We start from the raw sequence: 13,316 nt of genomic DNA, 5'->3' as shown, positions 1-13,316 counted from the left end.
AGGCGCGTTCGTAGCCTTTCATTCTGTGTCGGTTTTGTGGCGCAGTGGAAAGAGCACCATGTACCTCGCGTTCCGCCCGCAGGGTCGTGGGATCGAAACCAGGCGCCGATAAGTATTATTTTTTTTATATAGTATAGGGGAGGGGTGCGGACCTGTTGTTGAGAGCGAGGAGGGTAGCGTGATGCGGGAGAGGAGGAGCGGGGGAGAGGGCGCGCCTGCGCGCTGAGCTGTTGCGGGCGGACGGCGGACGCTACATGTGAGTTAAAGAAATGCTGTGCATTTAAAAGAAGAAATGAGCGGGGTGGGAGGATTCTCGGACAGCATCGGGAAGGGCTTCGTGGACCCCTGAAATGCTCTCGCGGACCCCTTCGGAGTCCGCGGACCCCCATTTGAGAACCACTGACGCAGCGCATACGGTCCTGGGTGACACATGCCAGGGAAATCTGAGCCTCGACTTCTGCGAACCACACCTCAGGCGAGACTGCCCAAAACGGTGAAAGCGTGACGGCTACGCGACAGAGGGCGGCGGAGTAGCAGGACCTGCATTGACCGCGAACGCTTGGGCGGGGTTTCGAGGAAGTGATCAGAGCGGGGCCGTGAAGAATCGTCGGGCAAGTGCAGCTCGTTCTGGATGCGCTGCTGCTGTTCCTGTAGTTACTGCTCTTGGTTCTTAATCACCTGTTGCGGGGCCAGTAGTTGCTGTTGAAGTTGTTGCACTTGTTGGCGAAGAGCGGCTATGGGTTCCTGATCGCCCGTGGCGGAGCGATGTGTTAAATTTTTGGGTCACCAGGTGTGGAGAAGCTCGGTTTTATTGCTTCCAGTCGAAAAGCGATGCACCAACTGTTCCTTTTGGTGGTGTGTACTCGGTTGTCGATCTCTGTAGTGGAATGCGCGCTTCCCGCTCTTGCGCGCGCTCAATGTCTCCGGGAGTAAATATGTATTTTCAATGCCACTTGGCCCGGGAAGTTCACCGATTAGTAATATCTACGGAAGCGCGGGCGTCCAATGCGGAGCGAGCACAGCGTGCAGGTCTCGCTGACCCCCGCCAGTGAAGGACTGTCGACGAACCATGCTGTTTATATCTCAGCGCAATATGATCCTTCTGAACTGGACTACTATGGTTGCGATCATGATTGGCCACACTCCACGCAGCGTATGCGCACTGCCGCTTGGAGCCGATCTTTTTGGTGCCTCCGCTTGTAGAATGAGTGCTTTACGCGATTAGCAATGGCCGTTTTGTAATTGTAGCACATTAGATTACGTGACAACGCATAAGGACGAGAAACTTTTCTTTTTTCGCGTTCCATCCAGGTTGACCTTTTTTCCAAACAAATCGTATGGATATCTCGAGCTTCGTTTATACATAGTGCTTCCTGCTTATCCTGCTATCGACCAGCACTGTACGATAGATAAATGTATCTTTTCATGTCGTTTGGCAGTGTAACGTGTTCGCCTAAAAAAAGTAACTAAAACGCCTGAATTTTTAAGCGTTTCGTTTGATGAAAAATGAGACTTTTTAACGCTAACCGACTGTATTGACCCAACACTGTGCATTGTTTGAAATTGATTATCACGAGAAACAAGTGATTATATTGTCATATTTGTAAGAATAAAGTTACATCTAGCTTTTCACGGGGTTCCGTTTTCTTGCCCTTGTCACGGCTTTTGGGTGTAAAAAAGGAATTTCTAAGCGTCCGCTGCCTTCCAAGTGCATGAATCTGATACGAGAGTTTGTCGTCGGTATAATGTTTTTGGGCTTTAGCCACTACGTCCATCGATGTCTCAACTCGGTGTCCAAGGGTAAGCGATGCAGCAAAAACATGTCGCAACCACACTGCATTTTCGCCACTCCATGTCGCACGCATAGGCTGTTGGTGATTTATTTCTCAGCACTCTAAGGCACTGAAAGAGAGCAATGGCAGAGTAAACCGGGACCAAACACAACCGTTTCTCCTCGAGTACAACCGTTCGTCTTAAAGAGTAGTAACTGTGGAAGCCTTTGTGCCGTGTGCACAAAGCACACGTCCGTCCCCGCCGATGTACAGGGAGCTACGGGAAGCCGAAACGCAACATTTAGTCTAGTTGCTACGTCATTAATCCCCTGTAATGGCGTCGTCATTGCGATTTGGCGTATGTGTTTGTAGACAGTTTTATAACTCCAAAACACGAACATTACAACCGGTGGGCCCTTTATATATTGGCTTGTGAGAAAATATCAATTGCAATGATAACAAAAGCGCCCAGGAAAAATCAAGCGCGGATCATGGCAAGGAGCGGCAATGCGCAACGGGCAAACGCTTCTCAGTGGTTATGTTAATAGGCTGCATTGCACAGAATTTGCACGAGGTAATAAAGGCCAATGAGAGATTTAGAGCACGTTACACTATGAGACAGCTGGGACTAAATAGCAACCTCACTCGCTAAGCGTAATGTTAGCGTAAAATAGCAACCTCACTCGCTAAGCGTTTATTAGACGAGAAAAACGGATGAGTTGAGGACAACAAAGACAAAATAAACATGCATGCTATAGCTTAGCGCTTTGAAGTTAGCTTTCAATCTTGGTACAAAATGCCTTGCGTGCAAAAAGCTATGGCAAAGCTGCAAGTGCCTTAAGACCTAGTTCCATTTCCCAGTCCCGATCGTATACCAACGCTAACATGAAGAATTCTGTGTAAGCAACACCGAACTTCGTTTCACCTATGCAAGAAAATATGATCTGTTTCCCTATCCTGACACTCACACGCAGACGGCCGCTTTCACATATGACACTGAAAGCACTTAACATATGTAGTGAACTCTAAGAATATACTTAGTTGGCCCTAATTCATGCCGAAACAACTGAGTCATCAGATCACCCAGCCTCCTGTCGCAATTAGGGCGATTTCCTTTACTGCAAAGCAGTATATGTCGAATTCCCCCGCCCCCCCCCCCACCCCCAGTTTTCATTCCCGTGTCACCTATTTACTCGGCGCCGCTCCGGGGCTCCTGCTCACCACCGCTGACACCTCTTTCACAACTATTTTCCCCCTAGTCTGCACCGACGCCCCTTTGGCAAGTTGCGCAGTCGGCAGCTAACGGCGGTAGTGCGCTTATCAGATGATTGCGAAAAAGAAAAAGAAGCACGGATGGGCATAAAAAAAGGCACTCACTATTACTGCACTCCCTAATATGAACTTTGTGTGCAGCACGAGCTTCTCGGTCATGGTGCGTTTCTGTTGCGTCTCAGGAAGTGTTCGCGTGATCAGCGAACGCACGGCGGCGCGCGCTACTCTGTTGCTGCCCCGCCGTGCGCCGCTGCCACCGGCCAGCATGTTGCAAATCATGTTTGAACCTCCCGCGCAAATGTTACGTGGTTCGGATTAGCCCCGCACAAGGGAGCAGCGAGCATGTTGTTGAATATCGTGTTTGACCTTCCCGCGCAAACGCCACGTGGTTTGGATTAGCAGAGAATGGAAGAGCGTCTGTCGAAAGTGTCAGGGGAAGGGCGCTCCTTGGTGGCGACTCATAAGACGTGTGAGGGAAAGGCAGTGAGAGAGATGAAGTCGTAGCCACACGTGCCGTACTCCACCTCACCCTTCGCTAGACGCTCCTCTCCGTTTCGTTCTTTCGTCGCTGCTGCGTTCGCTCACTCGGTTACGCGGATATAAACAGACACCGCTCCCGCGAAGCCCTGGTAGCGGCTCCAAAAGGGTTGCCCCCTGAAACGACCGAAACCCGCCGTCGCCGTTTCCACTCAAATTCCACTTCGCCGAGTAACTGCGAATCCCTCCCGGTAGAAGAGAAACTTCCCTAGTTGGAAAGCTAGATGCAGTGTACAAACTAACGAAGTAAAGAAAGGCCCATTCTTCCATTCACAAACGTATCCTGGCTTCGTTTCAACTGAGCGAACGAATTGCGACGACCCGTCGGCGGCCGGCGGACGAAACGCTGGGCCGACTGACTGTCTGAAGGCCGGGGAGCCGTGCAGTAGCGCAGCCAATTGCGAGCTCGGCTCCTCGCGACGTCACACGAAAGCGCCGCAGAAAATGGGCGAGCGTAAAGAGAGGAGGACAGCATTTTTGAATAAATTTTTCTACTAAACAAAATCGCATAAACGCGCCCTGAGTGGTCGTAACATGGCCTGGGGACTCCGGACTACAATTTGCGCAAGTAATCCCGCAATGTTTACATATCACTTCAGTGTCCCCTTAATCGAGTGGTGTGGGTGTAGGCTGATGTGTTACACAGACATCTTACACAAACAGTATGATACATACGAGTGGGAAGGTAAACAGACAGCCACATGTTTGTAGGCGAGAATAGAGCTCAAGGGCTACCAGGTTTTAAATCTGTATGGGACGGATGCATGCCGTTCGTTTGGAGAAAGAATTAAGAGCAAGAATGGAAGCGTTGTCCCCAACACAAGGGCGAATGGGCGCAAAAACAACGGAAAGCTGCTGGTGCCGCCGTTACCGCCTCAAGTTCTGCTCGTCGAGTAGCGGCGAATCCCTTTAGGATGAACAGCAAGTTGCCAGCTTGGAACACCGGCGTGATCCGGGGCCCTATTATCGACTGCACAAATTGCCGGCAATTCGCCCTTTTTTTTTGCGTAAGCACGACGTAAGCAATCAGTGACGTGCTGCACCTATAGCTATGACGACATGCAGGGTAATTTGACGAGTCACTCATAAAGATCGCTATGATATCAAATATTGTGCAAGAAAGATATAAAAACACTTGGCATGTACTATAAAAATTAAGACGGTAGCTGAGGCTGACAAGAAAAACACATTTCTGGAGGTCAAATTAGGCGTCAACACCACAAGGCGATCGAGTAACGTTGATTGATTGATTGATTGTGAGGTTTAACGCGCCGACGCAACGCAGGCGATGAGGCGCGCCGTAGTGGAGAGCTCCGGATTAATTTTGACCACCTGGGGATCTTTGACGTGCGCCGAAATCTCGTACACACGGGCGTTTTTGCTTTTCGCCTCCATCAGAAAAGCGGCCGCCGCGGCCGGGAATCGAGCCCGCGACCTCGTGCTCAGCAGCGCAACGCCTTAGCCACTGAGCCACCGCGGCGGGTAGTAACGTTGATCCAAAAGCGAGCGAAAGGCGGATGTCGAGCTAAAGAACATCACACATTTTTTTTTACCGTATCTATTTATTTCTTTCAATCGCTTTTAGTAACATAGCTGGGCTCTCTGCTTCTATGCAAGCTTTGTTGCGTTATAACCTTCCCTGCCGCCACCGCCGCCACGCCATCGTCTGCTGCTATGTTACAAGTTTATAGCGTGATCACAGAAAAAGACGGCCGCGACCATCGCTTCTATGACACATAAGAGCAGCGAAGCGCTACGCCTGATAACCGCGGAGCGCACCGATGTCGCCGATTCACTCATTCGTCAAGCTCGAATTCAATCAGCGCTGTAATGAACCAAATAGTCACTTTTCTTTGTTATTTTCCTCTTGAGCTCGATCATGTGACCCAACAGCTTACTAGGACGAGTATGGACAAATGCCATGCATTGGGTTCTCTTTGTCATGGAGAGGCTTGTACTGCCCTGTTATGTTGCGGTTACGCCAAACAAATAATTTTTATTTTATTGCCAAACATAAAAGCAAAATACTGCACGTTATTTGTATGCTCCGTGATCGCTGACTTGGAAACCGTTGAAACTATAATTTGTTTCGGTAGAAAACATGCTTTAAACCGCGTGCATGAGAGACTGCGCCTGCTGCAAATTGCCGCACATTTTGCGGCGCCGTAAGCCGGGGCAATTTTTTGCCCTATTTTTTTTTTTGTATTTTGCGACAAAAACAGCCGCCATTTTCAAGCTGTTACGTAGCATTACGTCACTTTTACGCAGGCTGAAGTTGCCAACGCATGACGTAATCGTTCCCGCCAACTGTTTAAATTACGTCACGCCTTCTCAGCTAATCACAGAAGGGGTGTGTATTACATGCAGTATTGTTGTATAGCAAAGACAGGCTTACGTTGTCATGTCCGCTGCATTTAGTGTGGTTTTTCATTGCCGGCCAAGAATTATGCGCCTTTAGTAACGAGAAATAAGGCAAACATTAGAACTGGTGTCCGTAAACGACATGAAACGTCAAAATGACGACAGCACACACAACCGCTTTGTCAATCGGAAGCACGCGACCAAAATTGAAAGCCAATCAGAAAAAACTTCCGGCAAAGTGCCAGAATTGCCGGCAATTTGTGCAGTCGAGAATAGGGCCCCCGATATCACTTCTTCCGAGGGCTTTCAGTGGATATTTTCGATCGCGTCTGTCACTTCGAAGCACACGCACACGACCGGTTTTGGTTTATGCATGCGCAGGTTTGTAGAGGAGACTAGTGGGAGGGAGAAGGGGGGCGTGCATGCGCAAATATAGGTTCCATGCCCGTACTGATATATGGCATGTACGTAGTGCTGGTGGGAGGTTTAAACGCGGACGTTAAATGGCCCAATGGGACCTGTACGGAGTCCCTAGTGGTAGAGCGGATTGGGTTTGTGCGTTAGGCTATGTTGAGACTACCTATGCAAAAGCCGTATCGTGATCTATCGGCATAAAAAAACGGCATGTACCGCAGTTCGGTTGGCTGAGACGAGAAATGACGTCATTCTTTAAAGTTATTACGATAGTTGCGGCAACAGGCTGAACTCGGCCTTACACAAACAGTAAGATGCTTATGACGCGGGAAGAACAGTGGCAGCTCCATGTTTGTCTGCCAGAACAAAGCTTGGATCCTTCAGAGGTTCATTCTGCTGATTGGCTAGGAAGTATGTTATATCGCAAATTTAGATAAACGTGGTTTGTTCGGTGCACTCCGTGGACTGGGTCCAGCTTTGCAGCTCATCCTTTTTCACAGAGTGGAAGAGCACTAATTTTTTTTGTTTTTTTTTTGTCACGAGAAAAAGGTGTGGTTGGGATGTTCTACTTATAATCGAGTCGAGCAATATTCCCAAGAGTAAGCAAAGCGCAAATCGCGATCACTTGCATGGCTAGAAATTGTGACACCCGCAAAAATGAAACGTTACGTTGTGCGCAATACATATTTTCTACCCGCCATTCTGTGTGGTCGTGTGGCTGTCTAGTAGAGTTTTGGGTTCTGGTTGCGGGAGATAGTGGTTCGAATCCGGCTGGAAGTGGTGCTGTTTTTTCTTGGTCTCCAACCTTCTGTTTTGCACAATAAAGTTTTCATTATCGTCATCATCATCCCTTGCAGCAGTTCGTCCTCGGGACTACCAGAACGTACCAACCGGTTCGGTACTAACCATTCGTTCGCTCACATCAGTCCCGAAAGGATTTAATGGTTTGACCAGCACAGTCACTTCCCGAAGCAACGAACCGTTACTCCCTTTTGCCTTAGACTGCAGTTGTTCTGACAACCCATGACCGCACAGTGATGGCCAAACGAAGTTTGCACCTTGAAAGGCATAGCACCATAGGCTAAAACAGTTTCAAGTTTCGCAAAAGCTAAGCAGACGCGGACGAACACTGCCCAACTACGCAGTGGAAGCCACTACAGCGAGCTATATATGAACAACCAGCTGCCCATAGGCAACGCTGGTGAAGGCGCGTGGGTCACCGATATTTCTGTTTTGAGAGTATTTTCCTCCTTTCCCGGCTGCCTAGGGAAGATGGTGTACACTCGTTCTTTTGGTTACCCTGTACGTAGGCTGCGTACAGGGTAACCGAAAGCACGAGTCATGTCCTTAATAGTGAAGTTGAAGAGAACCAATGTTTTTAATGACCATTTTCAACACGTAAATACAGAGCAGTTGCTGGTTGTAACATAACAAAATAGATTGAAAACTGGTTAGTTACAACTTCAATATTTGAAATTTATGGATAATTCGAACTGTACAATTTTTCCTAGCCAAGCTTCATTGAAGTCTATGTACAAAAAACCCGTTAACTCTCACGCGATTTGGCTCCTCCACGGATAACTCGAACTGAGCGCCTCCGCCGCTGCGGCTTTGCGGCTGCCTCACGGTTAGGCAAACGCACCCGCTCCCTACGGTGCGTGCTTTGTTGCAAGTGACAGCGGTTACGATAGCCAACCGCTATCACCACTGGGACTTTGACACGCAAGCTCTGCAAGGAAGCCAGCTACCTGCGTGCGATGGTGTCCTCACCGCCCCAATGGCGGACGTTTTGGAAAAGATCTCCTTTGCGGACTACGTCGATGTCGACGCAAGTGCATTGGTAAGCTGACAGACGAGGTCATCATTTCTCAGGTCACAGGTGCAGAGGCTGTTGCATCCAGTGACGAGTGGAAGGGGGAGGAGTAACCAGTGCAGCCCTCCGCTACAGAAGTCATGGCCCAATGGAATGCTTCCCGTCTCTGCTTCAATGTCGAAGAGGGCAAAGATAAGGCTTTCACCACATTGCCTCATTAGAGCAATAAGTGCTGGCTGTCGCCCTCAAAGCCAAAGGCACACAACAATCATGAATTCTTTCAAGGATTAAACTGATTGATTGATTGATTGTGTGGATTTAACGCGCCGACGCAACGTAGGCGATGAGGCGCGCCGTAGTGGAGGGCTCCGGATTAATTTTGACCACCTGGGGATCTTTATCGTGTGCCGAAATCTCGTACACACGGGCGTTTTTGCTTTTCGCCTCCATCAGAAAAGCGGCCGCCGCGGCCGGGAATCGAACCCGCGACCTCGTGCTCAGTAGCGCAACGCCTTAGCCACTGAGCCACCGCGGCGGGTAAGGATTAAACTGCTGACGTGCCCCACCGCTTCCAAATCGCGGTGTGCTGTTGTTGTTCTTCACTTTAGTTCGAGATTTCATTAATCCGAACTGAGACGGCTTCCCCCAGCGCCCTTTACTGTAAAGAAGCGGTAATTGAAGAATGAGTATTTCCCATCGTCGTGTAATACAGACATACGACCCAAACCCTGGATTTCGAAACCAGTTGGAAAACTTTTGCTGGATGGTTTTTTTAACGAGAGAAGCTCTTAAGCAAATCGCAATTTTTCGTGTCAGTAGTTTAAAATACTGAGAAGTTGTTGTTGTGGTTGTTTCTTTTTTTGTGGCGCATACCCACTTGGTGGATTGGCCAGGATCGGGAGATAAATTGGAGCTAATGTGCCCGATTTAGGAGACTAAATTTTGGAGAAAAAAAATTGTTGATCAGAATAATTGCACAACAAATACAGGGATTTGTAGAAGAAAAGTGTGCACTATCAGAGTCCTTCAATGGCACTATGCAGGAATTTGCAAGAAAAGGCTATGCGGGAATTTGCAATAGGCTCTTATTTCGTCTGTGTACAAGAAGAGCGGCTAACAGGTAGGCGCCTAGTCTCTGAGACGTAGGTGTGGACGGCTGTAACCAAATTCCTGTGGGGATCGAAACCCAAGCGAAATGGCACCAAACGACAGTAAGACCGGCATTGAAAGGGTAAGTCCAAGGCGGTGAATTGGCTCCATGAGGTATTTTCTTCTTATTGAAGAGAAGCCGCGGCAATGTAAGAAAAAATGCTCTAGGGTTTCGGGTTCATCACAAAGAGCACAATGACGAGAGGAGGTGAGCCAAGCGCGGTGCATATAGAAGTTGAGCTGCGGAACTCTACAACGTAAGCTAGTTAAAGTAGCCTCGCATTGGCGAGATTCGCAACATCGGGAGTCCCACGCATATGCCAAATGGGCGTAATCATCGAGGGAGGTGATGGCATCCTCCTGCCTCCTCGCCAGATGTTGATGCCGACGGATCCGTGCTCCGGCCAGAATGGAGGGAAATGGACAGACGTCGATCGGAGGGCCGTCTAGTGATGACCTCGCTAAAGAGTCTGCTTCTTCATTCAGATATAAACCCTTATGCCCAGGCACCCATATCAAGCGGATTTCTCTTAAGTGGGAAGGATCTAAAAAACCAAATGTGCGAAGAAGAGCAGAATTTTTGGGGGATATCAAAGCGGAGCAAACAGCTAATGAATCAGACACAATTACAACATTTAATATCTGGGAAGGTAAGTTTTTTAATGCTATGACTATTGCCATAAACTCAGCATAGAAGATTGGGGTGAAGTCCGGTAGCCGAATCGAAAGCGACCAGTTGAGTTGTGGACTGAAAATCCCCACACCCGCTCTCTCCTCAAGTTGAGACGCATCAGTCGCTACAACCACGTATGTATCCAAGCTAGACAGATAGTCGTTCAACAAACCCGTTAGTAGACGTGTAGGCAGCCTTTTCGCATTGTTAGAAAAAATGTTATTAAAGGTTAGGGGAACAGGGAGAGCTTCCCAGGACATCTGCATAACGGGCGGAATGTTAATATTAAGAGGTTAAAGTAATATCTGGGCATACACACATTGAGGGCGGTATTGGTGGGGCCACCACGAGTTAAAAAATAAAGCCGGTCGAGCCACCATCAGCGACAAATCTCTGCTGAGGGGCGATTCGAAAATCCTAAGCATCGTCAGAGCAGTTAAAAGCTTAAACCGAGACTCTAGTGCAGGCAGCCGGGACTCTAAGTAGAGGATGTTATTAGCTGTGTATATCGGAAGGCCGAGACACAATCTCAGGGCACGTCGCGCTAGCAGTATGAGCGGATTGAGTTTGTACATTGGAGATCCTAAAAAGAGAGCACAGCCAAATTCTATGATAGGGCGCACGTACCCGCGGTAAATGAATATTAAGGTGTCTCTTCTCATCCCAAAATTCCGGTTGCTAATTCTTCGCAACAGGCCAAGTGCCCGTTCCCCCTTCGTCTTAATGTGATTTATATGATGCCGCCAATCAAGCTTACTCTCATAAATAATACCCAAGTATTTTAAAGTTGTCACTTGCGGAATAAAATCCTCCCGGTATCTAAGGCAGAGGGTAACAGGCACTGATACGGGGAATACCAGGACCGCGCTCTTGGCAACGTTAATTGACAAATTCAGAATTGACAGCCACCTTTCGAGAGAATCCAAATAATTTTGTGACGCCTGATAAAGCTCATGTCCCGTGCTGCTGCGAAAAAGGCTATATCGTCCGCATAGACGTAACCGCAGACTTCATTGCTGGTAGGAATGGATCTCATGAGTATGTTAAACAGAACCGGAGAAAGCACTGACCCTTGTGGAACGCCCCTTGTCTGATGAAGTGTGGAAGTCTTAAAATTACGCCCATCTTCCCGCGAGGGAACCCTGGTGTGATGCGCCGCATCGGGGGGTTCAATTGGTGTTTCCGTTGGGTTGATTCTCTAAATCGCGTGAAACATGTTGTGAACGCGTATGATGTATTTCCATCACATGCTGGTGTTCGTATACACGGGACGATGGGCGTAATTGTTGTGTCACACCACTCACTGAAGGGACCGTCGCTTCCATCACGTCTTCATCGGAAGAACCACGTCAAGCACGAAGTAGTCAAGCAAGGTCACGTCAAGTGCAAGAGCGAGCGCTTGACTGAACCGCCGCAGCGCGATACCCGCTTTATATGCACAGCGCTTGAAGGAGAGGAGACAATGGAGGAGAGTCGTGCAGGCGCGCACTTGCGCGCGCCGGAGCAGTTGTTAATGCAGCGTTACGCAGCGAAGCGCGCCCAAACAAGCGCGCCAGCTGTGGTATGCTAATGAGCCGGAGTGAGAGTGTTGCACACAGCTGTGGGAGAGAAGAACGGAGGAGGGATGCGGACGGACGGCGCAACGACGACGCAGGAGGGACATGCCTCAGAGCAAGAGATGCGTCGCATCTAAAACCATTTTTCGAGCAAAAGAACTTGCGGCCAGATAGAAACTGCTGAATCCAAGAAATAATGTAATTGGGTATCCCGCATTCTTTAAGTTTAGCTATAAGGACGCTGTATTCTACACTGTCGTATGCTTTCGCAATGTCCAGTGTGACAAGCGTGCAGATTTGTTTGTTTCTACGGGCAAACTGGATACGACTCTCCAGGTCCACATGGGCGGACCAAATGGAGCAGCCTGGACGGAAGCCAATCTGATGTGCACTCAGTAAATTTTCCCTAGATAGGAATCGAAGTAAACGGCCGTATACAATTCTTTCGATCAATTTGACTAAGTTACTGGTCAAAGCAATTGGGCGAATATTGTCCGGGAGAAGGCCAAGACTGGGGTTTCTTAGTAGTGGTACAATTTTTGCAATTTTCCAACCTTCGGGCACCCATGCTTTCTCCAATGACGTGTTGATAATGTTTAATAGATCGTGAGGAGATTCCTCAAAGAGAAGCTTTATCGCTATAGTCGAGATGCCATCGGGTCCCGGGGAAGCTGGCGGGAGGCGCATAACTATATCCGCCATTTCCTCCATCGTGACAGAGGTAAAGTCTAAAACTGGGGTATTTTCAATTATCATGGGTCGGAGAGTAGCCGTAAACCTTGTTTGCAAGGCCCGGGCGACGTTTTCGAGCCACTCTGAGCTTTCTTCCGGCGTTTCCACAATGGATACACCGTTGCTTCTGTCGTCACTGCTCTTGCGGTTACGCAAAAAAGCAAAAAGAATACGCCGGTTTTTCGTTTGGGAAAGCGCGGAGAACCGTTCCGAATTATAGTCTTGCTTAGCCGTTGAGATGGTTCGGCGAAAGATTGCGGAATAATACTTGAAATTGGTCCAATTATTGGGGCTCTGATTATGAATAAATTTTTTCCACGCTGCTTTCCTGCCCCGATAATCTCTCGTGCAATCATTATTCCACCACGGGCTTATACCGTCTCTCTTGGTTGACGAAACAACAAACTCTGAATTTTTTAGTGTACTTTTCATTAATGCTGTGACGTTTAGGGCCCTCAGCTCCATAGAATCACTGGGCAGAGACGCAAGGGACGAACTCAACTTCTTTTTCATGAGTTCATAGTTAACCAAGGTCCGCACCACACGGTTAGGTGTGCTTGGGGAAACCGCAAAATCAAAAATTATCGGAAAGTGGTCGCTACTTGTAGGACCACCTACTGTACACCAACTAGAAACCAACCCACCCTTTACGAATGTTAAGTGTAAGACTGAGCGCGTTTGATTCCGAAAAAAAGTCGCACTACCCGAGTTGAGACATACTAAATTATTTTTTTCTGTCCGGTCTAATAAACGCCAACCAGAAGTGTCGGTCTTGAAGCCCCAGCTCACATGGTGTGAATTAAAATCTCCGGCAACTATGACGTTTTGATATTTCCGAGCGCGCGCACCTGAGAGAGGACCTCGCGCCGACCGCCCGGCAGTTACAAAAGCAAAAAAATACCTAGCGCTCGTGTGTGCGTGCCTCGCGACGACCGCCCAGCGACCCCTGCGCACGTCTGTCATGCCAAACTTACCCACTTAGATTGGCCGAAAAAAAAAACTGCAGCATTCGCCGTAATCATAGCAACCCTTGCTAT

The sequence above is a fragment of the Haemaphysalis longicornis genome, unplaced genomic scaffold, assembly GCF_048455015.1.
Source record: "Haemaphysalis longicornis isolate Haplotype H1 unplaced genomic scaffold, Haemaphysalis longicornis Haplotype H1 scaffold_1, whole genome shotgun sequence".
In the NCBI taxonomy this organism is placed as follows: domain Eukaryota; kingdom Metazoa; phylum Arthropoda; class Arachnida; order Ixodida; family Ixodidae; genus Haemaphysalis; species Haemaphysalis longicornis.
Note: the sequence above shows the minus strand (reverse complement) of the source record.